Below are 19730 nucleotides of genomic sequence, written 5' to 3' on the forward strand. Positions count from 1 at the left end.
TTGATTTAAGGTCAAAAGTGACAATTTATTGTCAATTTTGCACATGTAAATAAAAGTGCGAATGTTCTTTAGTATCAGAGGAAAAAGACGCAAAACATCAAGCGCCCGTCTGGTCAAGATTTTTATTTCAAGATCAAGATAATGGGTTGTCCGATCTTTCACGATCAACTTGGATGAACAAACCAAAAAATTCAATGTTTTCAAAAACAAAATGAACAAACAGAGTTATCGGCAAATCTGACATGAAATATTGTGATACCGGTCATCTATGTGATTGAAATACAATCATTACATATCATATTTTAAGGACAAGACATGACAAAATTTTTGGTAACATTTGGTTGTCAATTCGTTTTCACTTCGCTATTGATTAAAAAAATCCCAACTGATTGAATTCTAACACACAAACCTACTTAGACTTAAATGGGGTGATTTTTATGGAAGTAACGACTTATTTGATGGTAATCAGTGAAACAGCTACCATGTCAAGGACGCAAGCACCTACATGTCACCATAAGATGCCAAAGACACAAGCAACTCATAACTGAAACATAAGGGGATAAATCTGTAGCAAAAGCGCACATTGTTTTGAATATTTCACCATAGGCACATCATTCAAGAAAAGTATGGAGCAGTACGGCATCTAGAAACAATGCTTAATGTAAAATGTATTGCTTAAGACAAGAAAAACATATGTCTTACGGGTTTAACCTTAGGTTTCATCACATCAAATACTCGTCATTTCAACAAAGGGCTTTAATATGACTTCTCTGTTTAGTACAGTACTAGTGGCAAATATTCCAGGAATATGTACGTAGATACGTTTTTCTGTTTTTGTCTTGCATTGTGTAATGCAGGTCAATTGAACTCTGTTTTAGATAGATGATTCCTTAGCACTTTGGAGGCAAAGGTTCCACAACGTTTGGAAAGATTTAATCTAGGGGGAACAATTACAGAGGGACGACAAACATGGGCTGTTAAGGTAAATAAACTAGTTCAATTAACAAAATCGTAATCTAAGGGGAACAACTACAGAGGGACGACAAATATGGGCTGTTAAGGTAAATATACTAGTTCAATTAACAAAACCGTAATCTAGGGGGAACAACTACAAAGGGACGACAAATATGGGCTGTTAGGGTAGATATACTAGTTAAATTAACAAAACCGTAATCTAGGGGGAACAACTACAGAGGGACGACAGATATGGGCTGTTAAGTTAAATATACTTAGTCTAGTTCAATTAACAAAACCGTAATCTAGGGGGAACAACTACAGAGGGACGACAACTATGGGCTGTTAAGGTAAATATACTAGTTCAATTAACAAAACCGTAATCTAGGGGGGAACAACTACAGAGGGACAACAACTAGAGGCTGTTAAGGTAAATATACTAGTTCAATTAACAAAACCGTAATCTAGGGGGAACAACTACAGAGGGACGACAACTATGGGCTGTTATGGTAAATATACTAGTTCAATTAACAAAACCGTAATCTATGGTGAATAACTACAGACGGACGACAAATATGGGCTGTTAAGGTAAATATACTAGTTCAATTAACAAAACCGTAATCTAGGGGGAACAACTACAGAGGGACGACAATTATGGGCTGTTAAGGTAGATATACTAGTTCAATTAACAAAACCGTAATCTAGGGGGAACAATTACAGAGGGACGACAGATATGGGCTGTCAAGTTAAATATACTTAATCTAGTTCAATTAACAAAACTGTAATCTAGGGGGACAACTACAGAGCAGGGGTTTAGAAATCCCCTAGCCCGACGCCCGGGACTACAATATTTAGACCTCGGGCAACCAAAACTTGTAACCCAAAATGCCCGACGAACTAGAAACAAAAAATTCTTGGCGTTTCTAAAACTGTAAGGGGAAAACCCCCTTATCATTTTTCTATCTTATCAAATCAGATTCAACTACGACATCAAGGATTCCCAGAATTTGAACTGATTTTGTACAAGTTTTAAAATAGAACAAATAACTCTGGGTGGATCTTGTACTTTCAATATAGATGTGCCAGTACAGGGGGTGGTATTGTACATTGCTTATGCAACCTGATTTTACCTCCTTCGGATTAATTTATTGCAATATAAATGTTAATCTCTTTTGACAGCAGAAACCTGACTTTTGTCAGATATAAATTTGAACCATGTGCTGATTATTCTTTTACACAAACGTTATGATGCTATTGTATCTGATAAAAACCCACGTATAGCAGTGGTCAAGGCTTGTATCATCCCCGGATTTGGTCAACTCATTTTATCAGAATTATCGATTAATTGAATATATATGCTAATGAAATATTTTTTGCTGATATAAGTTTTGAATATCCAATTTGCAAAAATATACTGTACAATGCCGTGAATGGATAAAAATTGTTAAGTTTATAGAATTCATTGTTATTGCAGCAAACTCTGAATTTGTAAGGCATACTAGGGCTAGCAGGTCAGTTTTTTTGGGCTAGTAGTTCTTCCAACAGGGCTAGTAAAATCTTGCAACCAATTAGCCCTGGGCTAGTGAGCTATAACAAAATTTATTAACCCCTGCAGAGGGACGACAACTATGGGATGTTAAGGTAAATATACTGGTTCAATTAACAAAACCGTAATCTAGGGGGAACAACTACAGAGGGACGACAACTATGGGCTGTTAAGGTAAATATACTAGTTCAATTAACAAAACCGTAATCTAGGGGAAACAATTACAGAGGGACGACAACTATGGGCTGTTAAGATAAATATACTAGTTCAATTAACAAAACCGTGATCTAGGGGGAACAACTACAGAGGGACGACAACTATGGGCTGTTAAGGTAAATGTACTCATTCAATTAACAAAACCGTAATCTAGGGGGAACAACTACAGAAGGACGACAAATATATGGGCCTTTAATATACTTGTTCAATTAACAAAACCGTGATCTAGGGGGAACAACTACAGAAGGACGACAAATATTGGCTGTTAAGATAAATATACTAGATCAATTAACAAAACCGTAATCTAGGGGGAACAACTACAGAGGGACGACAAACATGGGCTGTTAAGGTAGATATACTAGTTCAATTAACAAAACGGTAATCTAGGGGAAACAACTACAGAGGGACGACAACTATGGGCTGTTAAAGTAAATATACTCATTCAATTAACAAAACCGTAATCTAGGGGGAACAACTACAGAGGGACGACAAATATGGGCTGTTAAGGTACATATACTAGTTCGATTAACAAAACCGTAATCTAGGGGGAACAACTACAGAGGGACGACAACTATGGGCTGTTAAATATACTTGTTCAATTAACAAAACCGTAATCTAGGGGGAACAACTACAGAGGGACGACAACTATGGGCTGTTAAGATTAATATACTAGCTCAATTAACAAAACCGTAATCTAAGGGGGAACAACTACAGAGGGACGACAAATATAGGCTGTTAAGATTAATATACTAGCTCAATTAACAAAACCGTAATCTAAGGGGGAACAACTACAGAGGGACGACAAATATAGGCTGTTAAGATAATTATACTAGATCAATTAACAAAACCGTAATCTAGGGGGAACAACTACAGAGAGACGACAACTATGGGCTGTTAAGATAAATATACTTGTTCAATTAACAAAACCGTAATCTAGGGGGAACAATTACAGAGGGACGACAACTAAGGGCTGTTAAGATAAATATACTAGATCAATTAACAAAACCGTAATCTAGGGGGAACAACTACAGAAGGACGACAACTATGGGCTGTTAAGGTAAATATACTAGTTCAATTAACAAAACCCTAATCTAGGGGGAACAACTACATAGGGACGACAAATATGGGCTGTTAAGGTTAATATATTAGTTCAATTAACAAAACCGTGATCTAGGGGGAACAACTACAGAGGGATGACAACTATGGGCTGTTAAGGTAAATGTACTAGTTCAATTAACAAAACCGTAATCTAGGAGGAACAACTACAGAAGGACGACAAATATATGGGCCTTTAATATACTTGTTCAATTAACAAAACCGTAATCTAGGGGGAACAACTACAGAGGGACGACAACTATGGGCTGTTAAGATAAATATACTAGATCAATTAACAAAACCGTAATATAGGGGGAACAACTACAGAGGGACGAAAACTATGGGCTGTTACGGTAAATATACTAGATCAATTAACAAAACCGTAATCTATGGGGAACAACTACAGAAGGACGACAAATATGGGCTGTTAAGATTAGTATACTTGTTCAATTAACAAAACCGTAATCTAGGGGAAACAACTACAGAAGGACGACAAATATGGGCTGTTAAGATACATATACTAGATCAATTAACAAAACCGTAATCTAGGGGGAACAACTACAGAGGGACGACAAATATGGGCTGTTAAGATAAATATACTAGATCAATTAACAAAACCGTAATCTAGGGGGAACAACTACAGAGGGGCGACAACTATGGGCTGTTAAGGGAAATATACTCATTCAATTAACAAAACCGTAATCTAGGGGGAACAACTACAGAGGGACGACAAGTATTGGCTGTTAAGGTTAATATACTAATTCAATTAACAAAACCGTGATCTAGGGGGAACAACTACAGAGGGACGACAACTATTGGCTGTTAAGGTAAATATACTAGTTCAATTAACAAAACCGTAATCTAGGGGGAACAACTACAGAAGGAAGACAAATATATGGGCAGTTAAGGTTAATATACTAGTTCAAGTAACAAAACCGTAATCTAGGGAGAACAACTACAGAAGGAAGACAAATATATGGGCAGTTAAGGTTAATATACTAGTTCAATTAACAAAACCGTGATCTAGGGGGAACAACTACAGAGGGACGACAACTATGGGCTGTTAAGGTAAATGTACTAGTTCAATTTACAAAACCGTAATCTAGGGGGAACAACTACAGAAGGACGACAAATATATGGGCCTTTAATATACTTGTTCAATTAACAAAACCGTAATCTAGAAGAACAACTACAGAGGGACGACAACTATGGACTGTTAAGATAAATATACTTGTTCAATTAACAAAACCGTAATCTAGGGGGAACAACTACAGAAGGACGACAAATATGGGCTGTTAAGATAAATATACTAGATCAATTAACAAAACCGTAATCTAGGGGGAACAACTACAGAGGGACGACAAATATGGGCTGTTAAGGTAGATATACTAGTTCAATTAACAAAACCGTAATCTAGGGGAAACAACTACAGAGGGACGACAACTATGGGCTGTTAAAGTAAATATACTCATTCAATTAACAAAACCGTAATCTAGGGGGAACAACTACAGAGGGACGACAAATATGGGCTGTTAAGGTGCATTTACTAGTTTGATTAACAAAACCGTAATCTAGGGGGAACAACTACAGAAGGACGACAAGTATGGGCTGTTAAATATACTTGTTCAATTAACAAAACCGTAATCTAGGGGAAACAACTACAGAGGAACGACAACTATGGGCTGATAAGATAAATATACTAGATCAATTAACAAAACCGTAATCTAAGGGGAACAACTACAGAGGGACGACAAATATAGGCTGTTAAGATAATTATACTAGATCAATTAACAAAACCGTAATCTAGGGGGAACAACTACAGAGGGACGACAACTATGGGCTGTTAAGATAAATATACTAGATCAATTAACAAAACCGTAATCTAGGGGGAACAACTACATAGGGACGACACATATGGGCTCTTAAGATAAATATACTAGATCAATTAACAAAACCGTAATCTAAGGGGAACAACTACAGAGGGACGACAACTATGAGCTGTTAAGGGAAATATACTCATTCAATTAACAAAACCCTAATCTAGGGGGAACAACTACAGAGGGACGACAAATATGGGCTGTTAAGGTTAATATACTAGTTCAATTAACAAAACCGTGATCTAGGGGGACAACTACAGAGGGACGACAACTATGGCCTGTTAAGATTAATATACTTGTTCAATTAACAAAACTGTAATCTAGGGGAAACAACTACAGAAGGACGACAAATATGGGCTGTTAAGATACATATACTAGTTCAATTAACAAAACCGTAATCTAGGGGGAACAACTACAGAGGGGCGACAACTATGGGCTGTTAAGATAAATCTACTAGATCAATTAACAAAACCGTAATCTAGGGGGAACAACTACAGAGGGGCGACAACTATGGGCTGTTAAGGGAAATATACTCATTCAATTAACAAAACCGTAATCTAGGGGGAACAACTACAGAGGGACGACAACTATGGGCTGTTAAGGTAAATGTACTAGATCAATTAACAAAACCGTAATCTAGGGGGAACAACTACAGAGGGACGACAAATATGGGCTGTTAAGATAAATATACTAGATCAATTAACAAAACCGTAATCTAGGGGGAACAACTACAGAGGGGCGACAACTATGGGCTGTTAAGGTAAATGTACTAGATCAATTAACAAAACCGTAATCTAGGGGGAACAACTACAGAGGGACGACAAATATGGGCTGTTAAGATAAATATACTAGATCAATTAAGAAAACCGTAATCTAGGGGGAACAACTACAGAGGGACGACAACTATGGGCTGTTAAGGTAAATGTACTAGTTCAATTAACAAAACCGTAATCTAGGGGGAACAACTACAGACGGACGACAAATATATGGGCCTTTAATATACTTGTTCAATTAACAAAACCGTAATCTAGGGGGAACAACTACAGAGGGACGACAACTATGGGCTGTTAAGATAAATATACTAGATCAATTAACAAAACCGTAATCTAGGGGGAACAACTACAGAGGGACGACAACTATGGGCTGTTAAGATTAATATACTTGTTCAATTAACAAAACCGTAATCTAGGGGGAACAACTATAGAAGGACGACAAATATGGGCTGTTAAGGTACATATACTCATTCAATTAACAAAACCGTAATCTAGGGGGAACAACTGCAGAGGGACGACAAATATGGGCTGTTAAGGTAAATATACTCATTCAATTAACAAAACCGTAATCTAGGGGCAACAACTACAGAGATACGACAACTATGGGCTGTTAAGGTAAATATACTAGTTCAATTAACAAAACCGTAATCTAGGGGGAACAACTACAGAGGGACGACAAATATGGGCTGTTAAGATAAATATACTAGATCAATTAACAAAACCGTAATCTAGGGGGAACAACTACAGAGGGACGACAACTATGGGCTGTTAAGGGAAATATACTCATTCAATTAACAAAACCGTAATCTAGGGGGAACAACTACAGAGGGACGACAAATATGGGCTGTTAAGGTTAATATACTAGTTCAATTAACAAAACCGTGATCTAGGGGGAACAACTACAGAGGGACGACAACTATGGGCTGTTAAGGTAAATATACTAGTTCAATTAACAAAACCGTAATCTAGGGGGAACAACTACAGAAGGAAGACAAATATATGGGCAGTTGAGGTTAATATACTAGTTCAAGTAACAAAACCGTAATCGAGGGGAAACAACTACAGAAGGACGACAAATATGGACTGTTAAGATAAATACACTTGTTCAATTAACAAAACCGTAATCTAGGGGAAACAACTACAGAGGGACGACAAATATATGGGCTGTTAAGGTAAATATACTTGTTCAATTAACAAAACCGTAATCTAGGGGGATCAACTACAGAAGGACGACAAATATTGGCTGTTAAGATAAATATACTTGTTCAATAAACAAAATCGTAATCTAGGGGGAACAACTACAGAGGGGCGACAACTATGGGCTGTTAAGGGAAATATACTCATTCAATTAACAAAACCGTAATCTAGGGGGAACAACTACAGAGGGACGACAACTATGGGCTGTTAAGGTAAATGTACTAGATCAATTAACAAAACCGTAATCTAGGGGGAACAACTACAGAGGGACGACAAATATGGGCTGTTAAGATAAATATACTAGATCAATTAACAAAACCGTAATCTAGGGGGAACAACTACAGAGGGGCGACAACTATGGGCTGTTAAGGTAAATGTACTAGATCAATTAACAAAACCGTAATCTAGGGGGAACAACTACAGAGGGACGACAAATATGGGCTGTTAAGATAAATATACTAGATCAATTAACAAAACCGTAATCTAGGGGGAACAACTACAGAGGGACGACAACTATGGGCTGTTAAGGTAAATGTACTAGTTCAATTAAAAAAACCGTAATCTAGGGGGAACAACTACAGAAGGACGACAAATATGGGCTGTTAAGGTACATATACTCATTCAATTAACAAAACCGTAATCTAGGGGGAACAACTGCAGAGGGACGACAAATATGGGCTGTTAAGGTAAATATACTCATTCAATTAACAAAACCGTAATCTAGGGGCAACAACTACAGAGATACGACAACTATGGGCTGTTAAGGTAAACATACTAGTTCAATTAACAAAACCGTAATCTAGGGGGAACAACTACAGAGGGACGACAAATATGGGCTGTTAAGATAAATATACTAGATCAATTAACAAAACCGTAATCTAGGGGGAACAACTACAGAGGGACGACAACTATGGGCTGTTAAGGGAAATATACTCATTCAATTAACAAAACCGTAATCTAGGGGGAACAACTACAGAGGGACGACAAATATGGGCTGTTAAGGTTAATATACTAGATCAATTAACAAAACCGTGATCTAGGGGGAACAACTACAGAGGGACGACAACTATGGGCTGTTAAGGTAAATATACTAGTTCAATTAACAAAACCGTAATCTAGGGGGAACAACTACAGAAGGAAGACAAATATATGGGCAGTTAAGGTTAATATACTAGTTCAAGTAACAAAACCGTAATCGAGGGGAAACAACTACAGAAGGACGACAAATATGGACTGTTAAGATAAATACACTTGTTCAATTAACAAAACCGTAATCTAGGGGAAACAACTACAGAGGGACGACAAATATATGGGCTGTTAAGGTAAATATACTTGTTCAATTAACAAAACCGTAATCTAGGGGGATCAACTACAGAAGGACGACAAATATTGGCTGTTAAGATAAATATACTTGTTCAATAAACAAAATCGTAATCTAGGGGGAACAACTACAGAAGGACGACAAATATGGGCTGTTAAGATAAATATGCTTGTTTAATTAACAAAACAGTAATCTAGGGGGAACAACTACAGACGGTCGACAACTATGGGCTGTTAAGGTAAATATACTTGTTCAATTAACAAAACCGTAATCTAGGGGGAACAACTACAGAAGGACGACAAATATGGGCTGTTAAGATAAATATGCTTGTTTAATTAACAAAACCGTAATCTAAGGGGAACAACTACAGAGGGACGACAAATATAGGCTGTTAAGATAAATATACTAGATCAATTAACAAAACCGTAATCTAGGGGGAACAACTACAGAAGGACGACAAATATGGGCTGTTAAGATACATATACTAGATCAATTAACAAAACCGTAATCTAGGGGGAACAACTACAGAAGGACGACAAATATGGGCTGTTAAGATAAATATACTAGATCAATTAACAAAACCGTAATCTAGGGGGAACAACTACAGAGGGACGACAAATATGGGCTGTTAAGATAAATATACTAGATCAATTAACAAAACCGTAATCTAGGGGGAACAACTACAGAGGGACGACAAATATGGGCTGTTAAGATACATATACTAGATCAATTAACAAAACCGTAATCTAGGGGGAACAACTACAGAGAGACGACAAATATGGGCTGTTAAGATAAATATACTAGATCAATTAACAAAACCGTAATCTAGGGGGAACAACTACAGAAGGACGACAAATATGGGCTGTTAAGATACATATACTAGATCAATTAACAAAACCGTAATCTAGGGGGAACAACTACAGAGGGACGACAAGTATGGGCTGTTAAGGTTAATATACTAATTCAATTAACAAAACCGTGATCTAGGGGGAACAACTACAGAGGGACGACAACTATTGGCTGTTAAGGTAAATATACTAGTTCAATTAACAAAACCGTAATCTAGGGGGAACAACTACAGAAGGAAGACAAATATATGGGCAGTTAAGGTTAATATACTAGTTCAATTAACAAAACCGTGATCTAGGGGGAACAACTACAGAGGGACGACAACTATGGGCTGTTAAGGTAAATGTACTAGTTTAATTTACAAAACCGTAATCTAGGGGGAACAACTACAGAAGGACGACAAATATATGGGCCTTTAATATACTTGTTCAATTAACAAAACCGTAATCTAGGGGAACAACTGCAGAGGGACGACAACTATGGACTGTTAAGATAAATATACTTGTTCAATTAACAAAACCGTTATCTAGGGGGAACAACTACAGAAGGACGACAAATATGGGCTGTTAAGATAAATATACTAGATCAATTAACAAAACCGTAATCTAGGGGGAACAACTACAGAGGGACGACAAATATGGGCTGTTAAGGTAGATATACTAGTTCAATTAACAAAACCGTAATCTAGGGGAAACAACTACAGAGGGACGACAACTATGGGCTGTTAAAGTAAATATACAGAGGGACGACAAATATGGGCTGTTAAGGTGCATTTACTAGTTCGATTAACAAAACCGTAATCTAGGGGGAACAACTACAGAGGGACGACAAGTATGGGCTGTTAAATATACTTGTTCAATTAACAAAACCGTAATCTAGGGGAAACAACTACAGAGGAACGACAACTATGGGCTGTTAAGATAAATATACTAGATCAATTAACAAAACCGTAATCTAAGGGGGAACAACTACAGAGGGACGACAAATATAGGCTGTTAAGATAATTATACTAGATCAATTAACAAAACCGTAATCTAGGGGGAACAACCACAGAGGGACGACAACTATGGGCTGTTAAGATAAATATACTAGATCAATTAACAAAACCGTAATCTAGGGGGAACAACTACATAGGGACGACAAATATGGGCTGTTAAGATAAATATACTAGATCAATTAACAAAACCGTAATCTAGGGAGAACAACTACAGAGGGACGACAACTATGAGATGTTAAGGGAAATATACTCATTCAATTAACAAAACCCTAATCTAGGGGGAACAACTACAGAGGGACGACACATATGGGCTGTTAAGGTTAATATACTAGTTCAATTAACAAAACCGTGATCTAGGGGGAACAACTACAGAGGGACGACAACTATGGGCTGTTAAGGTAAATGTACTAGTTCAATTAACAAAACCGTAATCTAGGGGGAACAACTACAGAAGGACGACAAATATATGGGCCTTTAATATACTTGTTCAATTAACAAAACCGTAATCTAGGGGGAACAACTACAGAGGGACGACAACTATGGGCTGTTAAGATAAATATACTAGATCAATTAACAAAACTGTAATCTAGGGGGAACAACTACAGAGGGACGAAAACTATGGGCTGTTACGGTAAATATACTTGTTCAATTAACAAAACCGTAATCTATGGGGAACAACTACAGAAGGACGACAAATATGGGCTGTTAAGATTAATATACTTGTTCAATTAACAAAACCGTAATCTAGGGGGAACAACTACAGAAGGACGACAAATATGGGCTGTTAAGGTACATATACTCATTCAATTAACAAAACCGTAATCTAGGGGGAACAACTACAGAGGGACGACAAATATGGGCTGTTAAGGTAAATATACTCATTCAATTAACAAAACCGTAATCTAGGGGCAACAACTACAGAGATACGACAACTATGGGCTGTTAAGGTAAATATACTAGTTCAATTAACAAAACCGTAATCTAGGGGGAACAACTACAGAGGGACGACAAATATGGGCTGTTAAGATAAATATACTAGATCAATTAACAAAACCGTAATCTAGGGGGAACAACTACAGAGGGACGACAAATATGGGCTGTTAAGATAAATATACTAGATCAATTAACAAAACCGTAATCTAGGGGGAACAACTACAGAGGGACGACAACTATGTGCTGTTAAGGGAAATATACTCATTCAATTAACAAAACCGTAATCTAGGGGGAACAACTACAGAAGGACGACAAATATATGGGCCTTTAATATACTTGTTCAATTAACAAAACCGTAATCTAGGGGGAACAACTACAGAGGGACGACAAATATAGGCTGTTAAGATAATTATACTAGATCAATTAACAAAACCGTAATCTAGGGGGAACAACCACAGAGGGACGACAACTATGGGCTGTTAAGATAAATATACTAGATCAATTAACAAAACCGTAATCTAGGGGGAACAACTACATAGGGACGACAAATATGGGCTGTTAAGATAAATATACTAGATCAATTAACAAAACCGTAATCTAGGGAGAACAACTACAGAGGGACGACAACTATGAGATGTTAAGGGAAATATACTCATTCAATTAACAAAACCCTAATCTAGGGGGAACAACTACAGAGGGACGACACATATGGGCTGTTAAGGTTAATATACTAGTTCAATTAACAAAACCGTGATCTAGGGGGAACAACTACAGAGGGACGACAACTATGGGCTGTTAAGGTAAATGTACTAGTTCAATTAACAAAACCGTAATCTAGGGGGAACAACTACAGAAGGACGACAAATATATGGGCCTTTAATATACTTGTTCAATTAACAAAACCGTAATCTAGGGGGAACAACTACAGAGGGACGACAACTATGGGCTGTTAAGATAAATATACTAGATCAATTAACAAAACTGTAATCTAGGGGGAACAACTACAGAGGGACGAAAACTATGGGCTGTTACGGTAAATATACTTGTTCAATTAACAAAACCGTAATCTATGGGGAACAACTACAGAAGGACGACAAATATGGGCTGTTAAGATTAATATACTTGTTCAATTAACAAAACCGTAATCTAGGGGGAACAACTACAGAAGGACGACAAATATGGGCTGTTAAGGTACATATACTCATTCAATTAACAAAACCGTAATCTAGGGGGAACAACTACAGAGGGACGACAAATATGGGCTGTTAAGGTAAATATACTCATTCAATTAACAAAACCGTAATCTAGGGGCAACAACTACAGAGATACGACAACTATGGGCTGTTAAGGTAAATATACTAGTTCAATTAACAAAACCGTAATCTAGGGGGAACAACTACAGAGGGACGACAAATATGGGCTGTTAAGATAAATATACTAGATCAATTAACAAAACCGTAATCTAGGGGGAACAACTACAGAGGGACGACAAATATGGGCTGTTAAGATAAATATACTAGATCAATTAACAAAACCGTAATCTAGGGGGAACAACTACAGAGGGACGACAACTATGTGCTGTTAAGGGAAATATACTCATTCAATTAACAAAACCGTAATCTAGGGGGAACAACTACAGAGGGACGACAACTATGGGCTGTTAAAGTAAATATACAGAGGGACGACAAATATGGGCTGTTAAGGTGCATTTACTAGTTCGATTAACAAAACCGTAATCTAGGGGGAACAACTACAGAGGGACGACAAGTATGGGCTGTTAAATATACTTGTTCAATTAACAAAACCGTAATCTAGGGGAAACAACTACAGAGGAACGACAACTATGGGCTGTTAAGATAAATATACTAGATCAATTAACAAAACCGTAATCTAAGGGGGAACAACTACAGAGGGACGACAAATATAGGCTGTTAAGATAATTATACTAGATCAATTAACAAAACCGTAATCTAGGGGGAACAACCACAGAGGGACGACAACTATGGGCTGTTAAGATAAATATACTAGATCAATTAACAAAACCGTAATCTAGGGGGAACAACTACATAGGGACGACAAATATGGGCTGTTAAGATAAATATACTAGATCAATTAACAAAACCGTAATCTAGGGAGAACAACTACAGAGGGACGACAACTATGAGATGTTAAGGGAAATATACTCATTCAATTAACAAAACCCTAATCTTTGGGGAACAACTACAGAGGGACGACACATATGGGCTGTTAAGGTTAATATACTAGTTCAATTAACAAAACCGTGATCTAGGGGGAACAACTACAGAGGGACGACAACTTTGGGCTGTTAAGGTAAATGTACTAGTTCAATTAACAAAACCGTAATCTAGGGGGAACAACTACAGAAGGACGACAAATATATGGGCCTTTAATATACTTGTTCAATTAACAAAACCGTAATCTAGGGGGAACAACTACAGAGGGACGACAACTATGGGCTGTTAAGATAAATATACTAGATCAATTAACAAAACCGTAATCTAGGGGGAACAACTACAGAGGGACGAAAACTATGGGCTGTTACGGTAAATATACTTGTTTAATTAACAAAACCGTAATCTATGGGGAACAACTACAGAAGGACGACAAATATGGGCTGTTAAGATTAATATACTTGTTCAATTAACAAAACCGTAATCTAGGGGGAACAACTACAGAAGGACGACAAATATGGGCTGTTAAGGTACATATACTCATTCAATTAACAAAACCGTAATCTAGGGGGAACAACTACAGAGGGACGACAAATATGGGTTGTTAAGGTAAATATACTCATTCAATTAACAAAACCGTAATCTAGGGGCAACAACTACAGAGATACGACAACTATGGGCTGTTAAGGTAAATATACTAGTTCAATTAACAAAACCGTAATCTAGGGGGAACAACTACAGAGGGACGACAAATATGGGCTGTTAAGATAAATATACTAGATAAATTAACAAAACCGTAATCTAGGGGGAACAACTACAGAGGGACGACAAATATGGGCTGTTAAGATAAATATACTAGATCAATTAACAAAACCGTAATCTAGGGGGAACAACTACAGAGGGACGACAACTATGTGCTGTTAAGGGAAATATACTCATTCAATTAACAAAACCGTAATCTAGGGGGAACAACTACAGAGGGACGACAAATATGGGCTGTTAAGGTTAATATACTAGTTCAATTAACAAAACCGTTATCTAGGGGGAACAACTACAGAGGGACGACAACTATGGGCTGTTAAGGTAAATATACTAGTTCAATTAACAAAACCGTAATCTAGGGGGAACAACTACAGAAGGAAGACGAATATATGGGCAGTTAAGGTTAATATACTAGTTCAAGTAACAAAACCGTAATCGAGGGGAAACAACTACAGAAGGACGACAAATATGGACTGTTAAGATAAATACACTTGTTCAATTAACAAAACCGTAATCTAGGGGAAACAACTACAGAGGGACGACAAATATATGGGCTGTTAAGGTAAATATACTTGTTCAATTAACAAAACCGTAATCTAGGGGGATCAACTACAGAAACACGACAAATATTGGCTGTTAAGATAAATATACTTGTTCAATAAACAAAATCGTAATCTAGGGGGAACAACTACAGAAGGACGACAAATATGGGATGTTAAGATAAATATGCTTGTTTAATTAACAAAACAGTAATCTAGGGGGAACAACTACAGACGGTCGACAACTATGGACTGTTAAGATAAATATACTAGATCAATTAACAAAACCGTAATCTAGGGGGAACAACTACAGAAGGACGACAAATATATGGGCAGTTAAGGTTAATATACTAGTTGAATTAACAAAACTGTAATCTACGTGGAACAACTACAGAGGGACGACAACTATGGGCTGTTAAGGTAAATATACTATTGTAATTAACAAAACAGTAAGCTAGGGGGAACAACTACAGAGGGACGACAACTATGGGCTGTAAAGATAAATATACTAGATCAATTAACAAAACCGTAATCTATGGAGAACAACTACATAGGGACGACAACTATGGGCTGTTAAGGTAAATATTCTAGGTCAATTAGCAACATTGAAACAATCTGATATTGACATGTTAAATAAGAACCATTAATGTATTTTGTCCATAGGCGTGTGTTCATTACAGCAGGGTCGTATGTTTTAAGATAGAGGTTTAGTCTTTGTAAATGAACAACTTATGGAATGATATGTGTCTTAAAAGCCTTTTTGTTAAAATTTATGATTTTTTAGATCATATGAGCGCCGATATAAATAAAACTATAACCGAACTACAAGGAAAATTCAAAACGGAAAGTCCCTCATTAAGCGGCAAAATAAAAAGCCCAAGGACACATCACGAATGAATGACATACCGTCATAATGAAATACCTGGGTAATATGACTGGGTATACAGGCATTTCCGTAAGTACTTGTAGACAATGATGGATGTAACCTGGTTTTATTGCTAGTTAAACCTCTCCTAGTCGCATACCTATCCTCTTCGCTCCTGGTGGAGCATAAGGTCACCACAAGATTTCGCCATCCAGATCTGTCTTCAGCCTTTGTTTCTGTTTCTCCCCAGGTCATGCCAAGCACCTTTAGTTCTGCCTTAATAGTTTGACTTCAGGTGGTTTTGGGTCTTCCTCTTGGTCTCTTCCCCTAGGGTGTCCATCTTAGAGGTGTCCTAGTAATATTGGATACAGGCATCATGAGAACATGCCCTAGCCATTTGAAGCGCCTCTGTGGCATAGAATTCCACCATCTTGACAACAATGTATGAAAAAAAAAACATACACAAATAAAAATGAGAATGGAAATGGGGAATGTGTCAAAGAGACAACAAACCGACCATAAAGCAGACAACAGCAAAAGGTCACCAACAGGTCTTCAATGCAGCGAGAAATTCCCACACCCGGAGGCGTCCTTCAGCTGGCCTCTAAACAAATATATATACTGGTTCAGTGATAATGAACGCCATACTAAACTCCAAATTGTGCACAAGAAACTAAAATTTAAAATAATACAAGACTAATAAAGGCCAGAGGCTCCTAACTTGGGACAGGCGCAAATATGTCTGCAACATCCCCTACCACCCGAGATTCACGTCATCACACCCCTTTAATACAATAGATTACAGTCCTTTGTTTGCATGTTTCAGTCATCTTGGCAATGAGGCTTTATAATGGCCATATTTGACAAGTGTTTTTGTACATTTTAAGGTGTCAACAGATTTGAATGGCAGTGGTAAGAAGGCTGTCTGGATAGAATGTGGAACCTATGCCAGAAAATTCATCACAATTTCAACTTGTTTGGCAACAGCTAATAATGTGAATATTGTCTCAAATCTTTAACGATTTAATAATTGGAAAAACTTTATAGTATAGGGTAATAGCATATATAGCTAGGCAAGTTAGCTACTGGTAAATGTTGTCCCTAGGGGATTTCTATATTGCACGAGTGCGAAATATATTATACAAGAGGAAATTTTCTATAGTTTTACAATAATATTTTCATTGTGTAATAAATAAATGATACGAGGAAATTTTGACGACGCATTTGCATTTATAATTCAATCTATTGATGATATAACTATAACATCCGTTGTCAGTGGGACATGGGAAATTTGATTTAGTCAAATATTTTACTAATCTTAGTAAAATAATGCGTAACTGCTACATACCGCATTGTAAAATTAATACAGTATAGCTCTTAAATTGCTAAAAATCGCAGATAAGGAACAAAGAGCACAAACAAACCAAACTTTATATATATGCGATTCAAAACTTCACATTGGATGCAAGTATAACGGCTTTTAGATGAGAATGAGTAAAGGATTTTGCGAATTGTAGTTAAAATATATATTTTGGATCCTTATTTACGGTTTACTTTTAAATTAAAAATTCTATAATTACTCTTTTTATTTCAAATTTGTTTTTCTTCTTTAATCACCAGCTTGCAAGATTATATGGTGGCTCCGGTGTTGTTGCACAAAAAGCAACCGCCATGTTGGATCTTTACGACTATTACATTGTCCCTGTCCATAATCCCGATGGATATGACTACGCCTATTGGGTGGTAAGAAATATACTGTAGTCATTACAATGCTTTACAAGTGAGGCCCCTTATGGGGTGTCCAAGTAATCACATAATCACAAATTATCGCCAACATTATTATATAATCATTATTATATATATATTTTTTTAAAGATAATCAAATAATCAAACAGTTCTTGGTTATTAAAAAATCAAATACTTATGAAAAACTTACGACGCAACGAAGACAGGACTTACTTGATTTAATCTATTTAATTTATATTGTTTCTGATTAAAAATTAGGCGCATCCCCAATTCTACTTTTCATTTATTTCTTCAAAATGTATGTTGTTTCTGACGGGAGTTCATGTTCAACAGTTTATTTGTTAACAATCTGAAATTAATCGGATCATGATATAGTTAATCATTATCATAATAATGTCTATTAAACACTGAAAACTATGGCATAACAATATTCATACACACACTTTTTACAGTACCTGTTACTTAAAGGATGTAATCAGATTAGGTATATGATTTTTGTCAGGTGTTCAGACTCTATTTGGATTTTCCTACGATGCAGGGTCAAATAAATTCCATATGTTGCGTATATAAGTCTGCTTGAAGTCAATTATATGCTTCTTACTTTAATCCACATTCGATAAACTTTCTAAAAGTGATTACCAGAACACATAGTAGATAAAATAACAAGTCAGAAAGCCATGGCTAAATAGGAAAAGGCAAACAAAAAAACATAGTACACAAAACACAACATAGAAAACTAAAGACTAAGCAACACGAAACCCACCAAATACTTGGGGTGATCTCAGATACTTCGGAAGGGTAAGCAGATCCCCTGATACATGTGCCACCTGTCGTGTTGCTCATGTTATTACAAACCCGGTAAATAGTCTTATTCGGTAGTTCACATTCGTGGAAAAGAACGGAATCGAAGTTACGACATTAGGAATATATATATATCCGATATTATCTATGAAACGGATTTTGCGTAACGGTAAATCAACTCGTGATGATGTATATAAAAGTACAATAAACCATTTCTTTTTTACTATGAACAGGTTTAAATTAAAGCCCGTCTTTTCCGATTCTTATATATAGGTTAAGAAAATGTTAACGGTCAGATCAGTTGGATGAGATACTTTCATTCACTTCAATATAATTAGAATATATCGAATTTTAGACATTTTCTTTTCAATAAATACTATATAACGGCAAGTTTCATTATACATATTACATAAAATACAAATCTAATGCTTTTTATTAAATACAATATACTAGTTCACAACAAAACAAATAGTGACTGTCAAAGTTCCATATTTGAAGTAAGAAACTATAAAGATGAGGTCTGTAAAATAAACAAATGGCCCCGTATCTGTGATTGCAGATGCTTGTTTAATGGATTCTTGTTTGTTTAATGTTCAGTGACAAATATTTCATGGAAATTCCGAGCGTGGACAAATGATTAATTCCAGTTTGAAAACTCGACTTAGTGGAACAACGAGAAAGAATGTCAGGAAATTTTACTGATACTGATAAATGTTATTTTACGAAATTTTACTTTGATACTAGTGACATACCGAAATGGACACCATCTTTAACATATATGATATAATTCACAATCGGTTTTGAAAACACCAGGGATAAACGTATTTTCATACGCTAGTGAAATCTAGGGGTAATTAATTAAAGTAGGTTATACATTGATTCAAGTAGGTCAAAGCTTTGGTAAGGGTTTAACAATAATGGTTTTAACACCATACAAATGAACTAAGTTTAACCCTCTTTAATGTGTAGTGATTAAATTGATAAGGGAATTACCATTTGATTTTTATTGGAGAAAGGTGTGTGTGCATAGTGGCTAGGATGAAATTTAAAAAAAGGCAGGACAGAAG

At 36.5% G+C, this 19730-nt stretch overlaps 1 long non-coding RNA gene across 4 annotated transcripts; it reads left to right on the forward strand.

The window, feature by feature from the left end:
- Positions 1-877: 877 nt before the first annotated feature.
- On the forward strand, positions 878-17865 carry LOC143052500 (uncharacterized). Of its 4 annotated transcripts, none has more exons than XR_012971139.1 (3): positions 878-982; positions 17004-17111; positions 17737-17865. It is a non-coding gene; the product is annotated as an uncharacterized LOC143052500 (long non-coding RNA). The 4 variants fall into 4 exon arrangements; XR_012971138.1 differs by lacking the exon at positions 878-982 and adding an exon at positions 13432-13461; XR_012971140.1 differs by lacking the exon at positions 878-982 and adding an exon at positions 14432-14480.
- The last annotated feature ends 1865 nt before the right edge of the window (positions 17866-19730 follow it).

This window comes from Mytilus galloprovincialis, chromosome 11 (assembly GCF_965363235.1).
Source record: "Mytilus galloprovincialis chromosome 11, xbMytGall1.hap1.1, whole genome shotgun sequence".
Classification (NCBI taxonomy): Eukaryota; Metazoa; Mollusca; class Bivalvia; order Mytilida; family Mytilidae; genus Mytilus; species Mytilus galloprovincialis.